Here is a 13,435-nt window from a genome sequence, read left to right as displayed (position 1 = left end):
TTGGGGGGGGGGGGGTTAGCGATGTCGCTATTGCTCCTTGGCTTTTCTCATTTTTTATTTTTTTCCACCTCCATTTTTACCCTTTTGGAGCTCAACCTTGCATTGCTTGATTTTGATTTTTTCCCCCTCTCTATCCGACTTCTCTATCACCTCTCTTGGCTCCTTTTTGGCCTTGACCTCCATTTTTTGCCCTTAGCTTTGGTTTGTCTCTGCTCTTTGCTTGGATGGCCTTGGAATGGTCCGACTTTAGCTCAACTAGCCCTTGCTGTTTGGTCCACTTGGCCTTTGCTTTGACCGGACGGCCCTTGAAGTGGGCTCCTTGCCCTTGCCCTTGTCTCTAGCAGCTCTCGGACTCTCCCTCTCTCTTTATGCTCACTGCCAGTTCTATGGGACCCTCCCCTTGCCACCAAATTTTCTGGCCCCCTTGACCTTTCTTCACGTCTGCGGGAAGCTTTGCTTATCCACACACTAGGGAGGGGGGCATTAGCGATGTCGCTATTGCCCTCTCTCCCTCTACTCTAAAGGATGGGGGGCCTTTGATGGACGCAGGCATGTGCCCCTCTTAAGAGTTGCCACGTCAGCACGGTGCTACCAACAGCGAGACGCCCTGCTCCACAAGCTGGTGCCACCAAAACCCACCGCGTTTGTCTTCAAATTACCTGCCTTTGGCCCCACTTTGAGATCTCCAAGGCTGTCATCCGAGGCCGCAAAAAAGGCCAAAAAGCATCTACCACTTTCCTCTTGGCATTACCTCCCGACTTTGTCCTGCCGCATCTAGCTGACCGAGTGTCCGTTTGATGTACAGTTGATTTGTGCTAGCTCCACATGACGCACACTATCATCGAGAACTTTGGCAAGGCTCAAAAGAAGCCAGATCGCGTACCTTCCATTGCAGCCAAGTGGGCTCAAACCCGGGCCCCAGGAAATCTTCTAACGGCCATAACTTGCTATCCAGAGCTCCGATCCGCAATCCGAGAAGACCATCATGCTCCACAACTCGAGCACTACACATGTATATACTGACATCAGCTCGTGCCACCTGTCCCCAGCTGCCCTGTCCGTCGGGAATCTGCTACACACTCTTCCTTTAAACTACGATATCTTGAGCATTGGGGCTCCGTTTGACAAGCCATCTGGACCGGCTTCTAGAGCATGTTGAACACTACATTCTAGGAAACTAATTTGTCATTTCTAACACCTTCACGTGCCATCCCATCTGGACTACCCTGCAGCACCTTTGGCCTAAAAAGCCGCTTTAAGCATACATTCCCGCTATCCTTTGGCTGCCAAGGGCCTTGGCACCTGCCCTAGCCTTTTGCACTGCACTCGACTGCATTCTTTACCTGGCATAGACCACCTACTAGCTTTGACCAACTTTGGCTGCACCATCATTGCCCAGCCCCCTCGTCAAACATTTATGTTCGACCAAAAGTATATGTACAAAACTTTGAAATTGGCACACCAAACTGATGATTAAAATAACTTGCAAAACCATAACTGTATGTACAGGCTATGTACAAGAGCTTCATCTCCTTCGTTTTGCACACTGCATGCTCTAGGTGGATTGGCCACCCCCCTTGACTATAATTTGATGCACTTCAAGCACTAAATCCCTCTCGAAATACAGTTTGAGCCGCACACCATTCACCCTGTTCCTAAGAAGCTTGCCATTTGCTCTTACCAGCTGATAGGTTCCATTCGGAAATTCCTTCTTCACTTTATATGGACCCGTCCACTTCTTCTTGAACTTCTTCTAGAGTGTGAAATCCAGGTAGCTTTCGTACTTCATGACCAGGTCTCCTTCCTCTATCTTCTTGTCTGGCAGGTTCTGATTGAACTTGGCAACCCGCTTCTCCCTCTACTTTACATAGTAGTCTGCCATTGCCTCTCTTTCCATCTGCAAAGCCTCCAAATTGGCTATCCGATCCTGTAGAACTCCTTGTTGAGTGGCATTGATACACTAAATACCCTTTAAAGCACCTAGATGTGCATGTACTAGTAACACAACCTCCTTACCATAGACAAGCTCGAATGGAGTGAAGTTTGTAGCCACTTTATAGGACATTCTATACGCCCACAGACACTTCTCTAGATTTGCTTCCCACTCAGCTTCCTGCTTATACACATACTTCGTTAACATCTTGACAATTTGACCATTAGCACTCTCAACTAGACCATTGCATTGGGGGTGATAGGGCGAGGAAAACCGATGCTGAATTTTTAACTTCTCCACTAATGCGCTCATGAGCTTGCTCCTAAACCCCTGACCCCTATCAGAAACTAATACCCATGGAACACCAAAACGGTAACATATATTATCAAACATGAACTGAGCCACCACATTAGCATTTACTTCCTTCACTGCTTTGGCCTCGACCCATCTTGTAAGGTAGCCAATGGCTACCACCACGTACTTCTTACCGCTAGTAGACTTTGGGAGAGGACCTATGGCATCCAAACCCCACTTCTCGAAAGCACTTTGTGTGATGATGGCGCCCTGTGACTCTGCTACCAGTCGTCTTTCACCTATAGTCTGACACTCGTGGTATGTCTTGCACCAGTAATGCACGTCCTTCATATTGGAAAGCCACCAAAAGCCTGCTCTAAGCATTCGGAACAGAACATGATCTTTGCCCTGATGCCCACTCTCTTCATGACATTGCTCCAGCACCATTCCTATCTCTTCTTTGTACAGCACCCTTCTAAGCACTCCATCATGCCCATAGTTCATGAGATTTTCACCTACTAGTGTGAATTTGCGGGCCTTTTTCACCACTCTTCTCTTTTGCAGCTTGGACAAACCTTCTGAACATTGCCCTGTACCCAAAAAACCTTCAATCTCTTTAAGAGTCTCCCTACCTGCATAAGTAGATGGAGCCACACATAGACCTGCAACATGCACCTGTAATTTGCTACTGGCTAGCTGATCCGCCTCTTGGTTCTGCTCTCTTCTCACATGCTTGAACTGGACTTCTTCAAAAGACTTCAACATCTTCTTGATGGAAAAAAACCAATGCTGAAAGAATCGTGTTTAACCTGCCATTGGCCTAACAATTGCTTGATAACTAGCCACGCATCTCCCTTCACTATCAACCTTGAAATGCCGAAATCATTATTGGTGTGGACATCCTCGAGATCATACGCCTTCGAGAATATAGCTTTTTCGTGTGGGTCGTGTATCACCACACCTCCTCCTGCCTTCTGCACTACCCTTCGATACGCTCCATCGAACCACATAGTAAAAGCATCCTCCAAGTCGGGTTCCTCCTTAGCTTCATCTCGCACCACTCTTAGATAGGCCGGCAAATCGATGGCCTTGCTGACAAGAATGTCTGCCAGGTGAGACCGACTCGTGTGATCTACCTTAACTCGAACTCGAATTCTTGTAGCTCCAACACCCACTTCATAATTCTCCTTCCTGGCTTCAAATGTAGCACTACCTCTGGCAATAGATTATTAGCCGTCAAATCAAAAAACTTACGCACAATCAAATGGACTTTGAACTTCCTGCAAGCGAAGACCGCTCCAATAGAAACTGTGCCCACTTTCATAGATACATAAAAGTCATCTTCTCGATTGGGAGGACACACCGTTGGCAAATGACACAAAATCTCTTTGACTCTATCAAAGGCCTCCTGAGCTTCCCCATCCCACCCATAACCATGCACTTGATGAGCCCTCTTTTGAAGAGGATGCACATATTGCGACAGCATCCAAAAGAAGTGTGATAAATACTTCAGCTTATGAACAAACGAAGCCAAACCTTGAGCATATGATGGAGGCTCCATCAACACCAACGCCTTCAACTTCTCAGGATCAGCCTCTATACCGTTTTGCGACACCACATGACCCAATAGCTGCGCTCGAGGCTGTGCTAGCTTGCACTTCTTGGGGTTTAATTAACCTCCTTCTTCATCAAGCCTCTGAAAGCATAACAAGAGCTTCGATAGGTGCTCCGACCTTGAACTGTAGCAGCCGATATCATCCATGAAGACCCTAATAAAAACGGCCCAGGTATGGACCAAATACCCTGTTAATCCAACCTTGGAAGGTGGCATATGCATTTACTAAGCCAAATGGCATCCTGCAGTAAGCAAAACAACCCCAGGAGATATGAATGTGGTCTTCAACTGGTCTTCAAGCGCAATCCCTATCTGAAAGTACCCTGAAAATCCATCCATAATCGAGTATCTCTCATGCCTAGCCACCTAGTTTAGGATTTCATCTTGGAATGGCAAGGGATAGTGATTCTTCTTGGTCACGGCATTCAGTGGCTTGTAATCGACACACACTCTCCATTTTCCATTCTTCTTAGGGGTTATGACCACTGGCGAGACCCACTCTGACTCTTTCATAGGATATATGATGCTTGCCTCCAACAACTTATTGATCTCCTGCCAAAGGGCTTCCTTTTGGATTTCCCCTAGCCTTCTCAGCTTTTGTGCTTTAGGCTTATGTCCCTCCTCAAGAACAATCTTGTGCTCTACCCCTTTTGCACCTCGCAAATGCTTGTACTCCATCGCAAACAAATTTGGATAGGACTCACACAATTGAACATAGCCTTCCTTTTCACCCTTGGTTAAATCTTCATTCAACATGCTTGAAACCTCCTCTATGCTTAAACCATGAGCATGAGGCTGCATACCTTCTTCTTTAGGCAGGGAGTCATCTATGGTGACCCCAAATAAGTTGGAATCTATCTTTAGCATGTCGTCCTTGCTCTCCTCTTCCTCTGTGCTAGTATAGCCTTCATCATAGCCCATCTCTGTCTCGTACACATGGCTTATCTTATCGCCCTCATATTTAAATTCCATAGGACAAGAACTGCTCTCTTTGGTCTTCAAATCAAGCACAACCTGTCTGCCTTTCTCTTTGTCAGGCAAAGTGAACACTTTGCTCTCCCAATCCTGCTTTGCTCCTATTGCCAAAAGCCATGGCCTACCCAAAATGATTGGATAAGCATTATCCCCTACCTTCATCACAAAGAAGTCTATCAGGCACTCTATGCCCATCACCTTGACCTTCACATCCTGAGCCACACCCAGACACCTGGCTTTGGTATGGTTAGACATCCTCATGAGCACATTTGGCTTGACTACTGCCTTGACTCCCGTCTCTTTCATGGCTGCTTTTGTCATGACACAAACCTCTGCTCCACCGTCTATGTAGGCTTGTACCTGCATCCTCTTCTCTATAATCGCATCCACCAATGGAAGAACATCAGTGGGGCTACCTACCCTCAAAGCCATGTTCTGCACGGCTTGCACATGTCCCTTGGCTCTTGGCAGCCTGGTGCTAACAATTCTGGACCACTGCCTCCTTAACTTTGGATTTAAAGCTACCAACTGACCAAAAGTAATGTTTGCCTTTTGATTTTGAACATCACTCACCAGATTGTACTTGGGATAGCCGCGTCCTAGCTGGATATCCGCTTGCTTGATCTTGGGATGCCTCCTTTGCTAGGCTCGGGCTGCTCTCTACCTTCGTACACCTTCTCTTTGCCTTTGCGAGCTCTAGTTTCCCGCTCTGTGTCTCTGTCTCTGTCCCTCTCTCATCTCTTGCTCTCTTATTGGCCAAAACTTCGACATCCTGCTTATCCACCCCGATGATGTTTACTCTTGGAACCTCACCTCCGTTTTGCGGAGCCGGCTGCACAGGATTCTCCATTCCTTTCTCTCTTGGACCATTGTATTTCCCTTGACCTCGACCTCTACCAAAAAGCGGGTAGATACCTCCTCTTTCTCTCAACGGTTGAGGACAATCGGGTGCATAGTTCCCTTATTCTCCACAATTATAACACCTACCTAGCATTGGCCTTGCCCTGCCCCTTGCTCCTCTTGGCTGTCCTCTATCCATGACATTGAGCCGCAACTCCTTCATTTACAGCCGCAACTCCTGCATTTGCTCGGACAACAAATACACCTCGGTTTCCATGATTATCTTCGTGTGCAGCCTCTCTTGGACTCTACGGTTGAACATGGGCCATCGTCTCATAGCCTGACACGCCCTGTTCTATCTTCTTCTTTATCTTTCAGCTCTTTGAATGTGCAATGGCTACCGCACCATTGTAATTCTCTGGGCTCTCGAAATCGACCTTTTCTCTCACTTTGGAATGCAAACATGCCATGAATTCGTCCAGCTTGAAGTAGTCCCTCTTAGCTAGCTGCATGGCTGCTGCTAGCTCTGCCCAACACTCTTCAAAATGACCCAAAAACAGATTGAATTCTTCACTTACATCTTGCTTAAGCGCCTTCATCTTTGCATCCATCTTGATTGGGGAAGTCTCCTTGCAAAAGTCGTGAAGAAACCTCGCCTGTAGAGCCGGCCATGCTTGCTTCAGCTCAGCTTCCAACGCTTCGTACCATGCTTTAGCTCTACCACGCATCACCAAAGGAAAAGTATGTATTTTTCTATCCTCGTTCGGCATACGCAACGATAGAGTGTACAACTCGAAATCTGACATCCACTCGTCAGGGCTCTCTTCTCCTGTCAAAATCGTTCCATAGCTTCTAGCTGCCATGACTTCCAATGTGAAAAAACGCTTCTCTTTGATTAACTGGGAGCAATCAGTGTGCTCCTCCGTGGGGGCACCAGAAGATGGAGAGGGGGAACGGGGGAACACACCCGGCACCAACACAAAGGCCTCTCTATAGCTCAGGGTATTCACAGCACCCCTATCCTCTCAGAAAACACCTTCAAAGAAACACTTTACTCCTCACACACTCCACAAACCACCACACAAGGCACACCTACTACCACTGTCACTCTCCACCCTTACACACGCACACAGCCACTCAATCTCACTCTCTCACTCAAAACAGCATCTCTCACTCTCTCACTCAAAACACCATCGGTCCGGGGGGCACACACTTTCACACAGCCGGCACCGAGAAGAAACATGAAAGCAGGAGAAAGAGAAGGGGGGAAGGGGAAAACAACAGCACGGGAGGAAACTATGGCTTGATTGCACTTCAAAAAAACATGCACTGCCATCACCATGGCCATTTTCAAGCAAAAGTTACAAAGGGGCTAGCTTGCTAGAGAACTCCACTTTGCAGGCTTCAAACGGCACTCAAAAGGCCAAGAAAAAAGCCCTTCATTTGATTGATTTTTGACTTTTATAGGGGTGGCCTTTAATTTGGGAATTTGCACTTTAATTTCACTTGGCACCTTGAATTGGCATTTTTTGGGAAAGGGGCACTACCTTGCTCTATCTCCTCTCTTCTTCTCTCTTTTGCACTTGGGGGGGGGGGGGGCATTAGCGATGTCGCTATTGCCCCTTGGCTTTTCTCATTTTTAATTTTTTCCACCTCCATTTTTACCCTTTTTGAGCTCAACCTTGCATTTCTTGATTTTGATTTTTTCCCTCTCTCTATCCGACTTCTCTATCACCTCTCTTGGCTCCTTTTTGGCCTTGACCTCCATTTTTTGCCCTTAGCTTTGGTTTGTCTCTGCTCTTTGCTTGGATGGCCTTGGAATGGTCTGGCCTGAGCTCAACTAGCCCTTGCTCTTTGGTCCACTTGGCCTTTGGTTTGCACGGATGGCCCTTGAAGTGGGCTCCTTGCCCTTGCCCTTGTATGTAGTAGCTCTTGGACTCTCCCTCTCTCTTTATGCTCACTCCCAGTTCTATGGGACCCTCCCCTTGCCACAAAATTTTCCGGCCGCCTTGACCTCTCTTCACCTCTACGGGAAGCTTCCCTTATCCACACACTAGGGAGGGGGGCATTAGCGATGTCTATATTGCCCTCTCTCTCTCTACTCTAAAAGATGGGGGGCCTTTGATGGACGTGGGCATGTGCCGCTCTTAAGAGTTGCCACGTCAGCACGGTGCTACCAATAGCGAGCCGCCCTGCTCCGCCAGCCGGTGCCATCAAAACCCTCCGCGTTCATCTTCAAATTACCCGCCTTTGGCCCCACTTTGAGATCTCCAAGGCTGTCATCCGATGCCGCAAAAAAAGCCAAAAAGCATCTATCACTTTCCTCTTGGCATTACCTCCTGACTTCGTCGTGCCGCATCTAGCTGGCCGAGTGTCCGTTTGATGCATAGTTGATTTGTGATAGCTCCACATGACGCACACTATCACCGAGAACTTTGGTGAGGCTCAAAAGACGCCAGATCGCGCACCTTCCACTGCACCTTTGGAGCTCTGGATAGCAAGTTATGGCCCCGGGGAAATATTCTAACGGCCATAACTTGCTATCTAGAGCTCCGATCCGCAATCCGAGAAGACCGGCATGCTCCACAACTTGAGCACTACACATGTATATACTGACATCAGCCCCGGCTACCTGTCCCCAGCTGCCCTGTCCGTCGGGAATTTGCTACACACTCTTCTTTTAAACTGCAATATCTTGAGCACCGGGGCTCCGTTTGACGAGCCGTCTAGACCGGATTCTAGAGCACGTTGAACACTACATTCTAGAACATTGATTTTGCATTTCGAACACCTTCACCTGCCATCCCATCTGGACTACCCCACAGCACCGTTAGCCTAAAAAGCCACTTTAAGCATATATTCCCACTATCCTTTGGCTGCTCTTGTGAACAGAATCAAGTACCTTGTATTCTTGTTCAACCAGCTCTCAACTTCCACTTCAGGTGGTCTTGATCTGCACCCTCGAATTTCATGTCAATGTAAAGCCTTTCTTTCACTTGTAGCAACTCCACTTTAATCAGAGAATAGGGCAGGGATTGTTGGTGACATTGCCCATTGATGTGATTGGGAGTGAGTTGTGTGAAATTTACGGAATGAATTACACTCAACTCCCAATCCACTGTTGCCTTCCACTGCTCATCTACCTCTTGTGTAATTTTTTCCTTCAGTGCATCTTCTTCGGCCTTTGAGAGCTACCATTGGCACTGTGTCTGCTTCTGTAATGTGTACTTGAAACACCTCCTTGCCACTTAGATCTTTAGTTGGTTGTGTCTCGATCTCATCCAATGATACTGAGGGGATTTCTATTTGAGGTTGCTCTGAAGTGCCTGCCTCTTCTTGTGTTTCTGGCTGTCCCTATCTCAATAGCTGTTTGACTCTTTTGAGTTTAGTTGTTTCCTTTAAAAGCTCGTCTTCTCTTTGGACCCGCATTAAAGCCAGGCCTCTGCGTTGAGACTGCTCCAATTTTAGCTCCAGCTCGAGGTATTTTATTTTCTTTTCTAATGCCTTGTAGACCTTGTCTGTTCCTTTGATTGAGGCAACGGCTGGATTCTCTCGTATTTGTCGCAAGAATATTGCTTGATCATTTATCCTTTGTTCTGACTATTGTAGGGAAGCATTTGCTACATCTAACTGTACCTGAATTTTTTGAATTGAGAGGGTTGTAGTTAGAAGTTCATTTGTAACTCCTGTCAGTTGCTCATCTTTTGCTTTGCATGCATCTGACGATTTTGTAAGCAATTCACCCAGTTTCTCCATTTCTTTCTGTTGCTTATCCCTCACGAGCTGATGTTATTTAGCTTCTGCTTTCAACTCCTGCACTTGCCTCTGTAGATCAGTGATGATGTTGATTTGGTCGTCTAACTCCCCTTGGAGTGCATCAATCACCATCTCTAATTCTTTGGCCCTTGTGCTAGGGCCAAGTGTTGCTGAGCAAAGTCGTTCAGTCATGTCCTGCATTTGCTTAGCATACTCACTAACTTGCAGGATGAATTCTTCATTTGATTTCCAGTCTTTTTTGTGTGCCAGCTGTCTTGATGTTCACTACAAGAGGTACTTAATAGTAGCGACGCTCGCAGTGCGACTCTCAAATATGAAAAACCACGGTGTCACTATGGGCGTCGCTAAATTACAAGTAACTTAGAGATGCTCATAGCGACACCTATAGCGACACCGTCAGGGCTAAAAAAAATAACTGAGAGCGTCTGAAAATTCAGATCTCATATCTGAGTTTTCGGCGCGCTCTCAAGCAAACAAGGTAACGCGCGCTCTCCCTCTCTCTCTCTTTCTTCTCCACACACACACACACAAGGAGAGGAAGGAGAGCTAGGTATGCTCCTTCTCTCTCCTCACTCTCATGTTCCCTTCCCCTCTTTCTCTCTCCCTCTCTCTCTCTCTCACACACACACACCCACACATTGTGTTTTTGAGAGAGAGAGAGAGAGAGAGAGAGAGAGAGAGAAGAAGAAGAAGAAGAAGAAGAGAGTCTTAACATCATAGGAAACTATCCCAAGAGACCTTAAAGATCTAGTCAACAGGAGTTGGGTGAACTCAAGACCTGTTATTCATGAGGGAAATGGCATAACCAATCTATCACACTTCGGTGATAGAAAAGTTATACCATTTTTCTCCTTTTCTTATTGGCGTGCACACACACCCACACACACACACCCGAGAAGAAGAGATTTTAATTTAACGTCATAGGAAACTAATTAAAAAGACCTAAAGATCTAGCCGACAAGGAGTTGAACTCAAGACCTGTTATTCAAGAGGGAAATGGCATAACCAATCTACCACACTTGGGTGATAGAAAGGTTATACCATTTTTCTCTTTTTATTGGCATACACACACAAGAAGAAGAGGGTTTTAACGTGTAAGAAACTATCCCAAAAGACGTCAAAGATAGGTTAGATGTAGACTTACGTTAAATTAGATTTAGGTTTATTTTTAGTTGGATTTACATTTGATTAGATTTAGGTTTATTTACGCTAGATTTAGATTTACGTTATATTAGATTAGATTTAGGTTTATTTACGTTATTTATCTGTTATTGAAGAGGGAAATGGCATAACCAATCTACCACACTTGGGTGATAGAAAGGTTACGATAAGGTGGTTTACTCACTGGTTTAGTGCCTGGTAGGACATTTATGCCATCCTGCATCATCTTCATGTAAGACCCAACATCCAAAAACTTTGGAAGAGGCCATCGGTCATGCCCAAAGATATGATGATGACCAAGAGAGGAAGGGAAATGTTCCCTAGTCTAAGAATAATTTTTCTAACAGCAATGTGGCTAAGAGACAATGGCGAGGTAGATCTCCCACACCTTTCAAGAGGAATAAGATACAATCTACCTCTCCACACCCACAAGAGGATAAGAACCCTTAGCAATCACGAGATACTCCACGTGGGTCTTTCAACACTATTGATTTTGAGCATGCAAAGAAACACAATTTGTGTTTTAGATGTCTTTTGGACCAACATAACAAGAAATATTGTCCTCTTTTGCAAGGCAAAGAAAATGCCATGCACACGGTGAAACACCTCACATTAGATTCATCTCCTAAATATCGTGTTGTAGAGGTTCTTTTTATGGAACAAAAGCACAAGTGTTGTGTGCCTGCTTCAATGTGGCAACCCACCTTTGGCCCCCATGAGTTGATTCACATGCATGGCACTGTTAACGGACAATGTGTTCGTATTTTAGTGGATGATGGTGCAACTCATAACTTCTTGAACTATAAGCTAGTCAAGAAATTAAAGCTTACATAGACTCCCTGCTCCCACAAGTATATGGTAGAGGAGATATCTAGGAATGATAAAGAAATATAGGACACGGTAGTTCAAGGGGTTGAGCTTATTGTTCAAGATCATACCATGACCCTTGACTTTCAAGCTATGAACATGGACCGTGCTGATGTAGTTTTAGGACGGGAGTGGCTACATGGTTTCGAAGCATTTAGAAAGTTTGAAGACGGGAAAAGTTACATAATTTTCACTACGCTATTGTGGACCGTTTACCATTCTCAAACGTATAGGTCAAGTGGCCTATAAGTTAGCTCTTCCAGAGCACTCACGAGTTCATCCTGTTTTTCATGTTAGCCATTTACAAAAATAGCTAGGACAAAATGATAATGTCATTGACACAGGTGTGTTAGTTGACCTTATCAAACATACAAGCATCCCTTATGAGCCCAAACAAATTTTGGATTCTCATGAGCTTCGCACCAGGCATCATGTCAGATGACACGTGTTGGTAAAATGGCTAGCTAGACCTGAAGAATGTTCTACATGAGAGAATGTCTCCGCACTTAAGAAATGTTTTCCTACATTCCTTTTCAAGGATGAAAATGATTCTCGGGGGGGCGGGGGGTAATGTAAGGACATGGGTCCTACGGGAAAGGCCACCGGCACGGCCGGACAGTGTGTATGCTAGGGGGAGTCTATAAGATAGCACGGTTGGGTGGAGACTAGTACACGCATTACCACCACCCTTTCAAATAGATAATGTTGAATGAGGAGTTCAATCACTCAATACAATTACTTGAGCGGTGCCATTTCACAATTGGAACCTCTGAGCCGCTGGTTTGAGTCCATCCTAGCATCAAGGATTCGGACTTTGTTTTGGTTGTGTAAAAGTTTAAAACACTGTAGACTAGATAATGTTGAATGAGGAGTTCAAGAGTGGTTGCATTTCACGATTGGAACCTCTGAGCCGTTGGTTCGATTTTGTCCTAGCATCAAGGATTCGGACTTTTTTTTGCTTGCATAAAAGTTTGAAGCACTGGCGGGTTTGAACTCACACAAAGTCTGCAAAAAGCTTTCATCCTCCCAATGTAACCACCTCGCCCTTCCTCTTGAGAGTATAGTGATTGTTTCCATCTCTATATAGAGATGAACAACAGGATTTCCATGTGGAGAAGGGAGAGGAAGAGAGAGAGGTGGCGGTTAGTGAGCCGGCATGAGCGAGATGACACGAGAGGGAGGCATAAAAAGCCCTAAAACATTTATTCATTCATTGATTCATCCCGGTTACAACAAGAAAGACCTTCTTTTATAACTTTCCCATGCCTCTTGGTACCTCTTCCAAGGTGACCCTTCATTGCTCCCACAAAACCTTAGTGTACAGCTTGGGGAGTAGTCTCGGGGGGTTCACCGTTTAGTACCCCCCTGTATAACGTGCGCTCACGGGGTATTCAAAAAACCCCTCTTTTAACATGTTTGAATGAATAAAATGACCCCTTATTTTAGGAATTTTTTCCAAAATTGAATAATAAAACCCCTTATTTTAATATATCTCTGTTAAATTGCCTAAAATTTTTGAATTTTAAAACCCCTCCTATCGAACTCACATTATACATTAACATGATTACAAAGTGCACCCTTCGAGGGAGTAGTGCACTTAAATATTAAGGTTCAACATCTCTCTCATAAACTCCTGCATCGTGTCTCTCTCATAAATTTACTTTTTCTAAATGTATCTCTTTCCACATAGGCTCGACATAATGCATGCTCTCATTGGTTGACATTTTGAGCTTGTAATTCTCTAGATTATTCCTAATCAAACGTTGAACAAAGACATTATTGAGGTTGCCCTTGAAGAGAGTTGAAAAGCCATCGTGCACATGCAAGCGCCCACTCTTTTTAACTGACCACTCACTAAGTGCTTATAGCAGTTTACATGCAATTTTTTTCTCTCCCACAAAACTTAAATTTATGAATTTATAGAACGTAGGACCTTATAAGGGATAGGTATAAGTAGCCACCAAGAGTAGGAG

The sequence above is a fragment of the Adiantum capillus-veneris genome, chromosome 29, assembly GCF_014529385.1.
Source record: "Adiantum capillus-veneris isolate H3 chromosome 29, ASM1452938v2, whole genome shotgun sequence".
Lineage (NCBI taxonomy): Eukaryota > Viridiplantae > Streptophyta > Polypodiopsida > Polypodiales > Pteridaceae > Adiantum > Adiantum capillus-veneris.
This window is presented reverse-complemented; position numbering follows the sequence as displayed.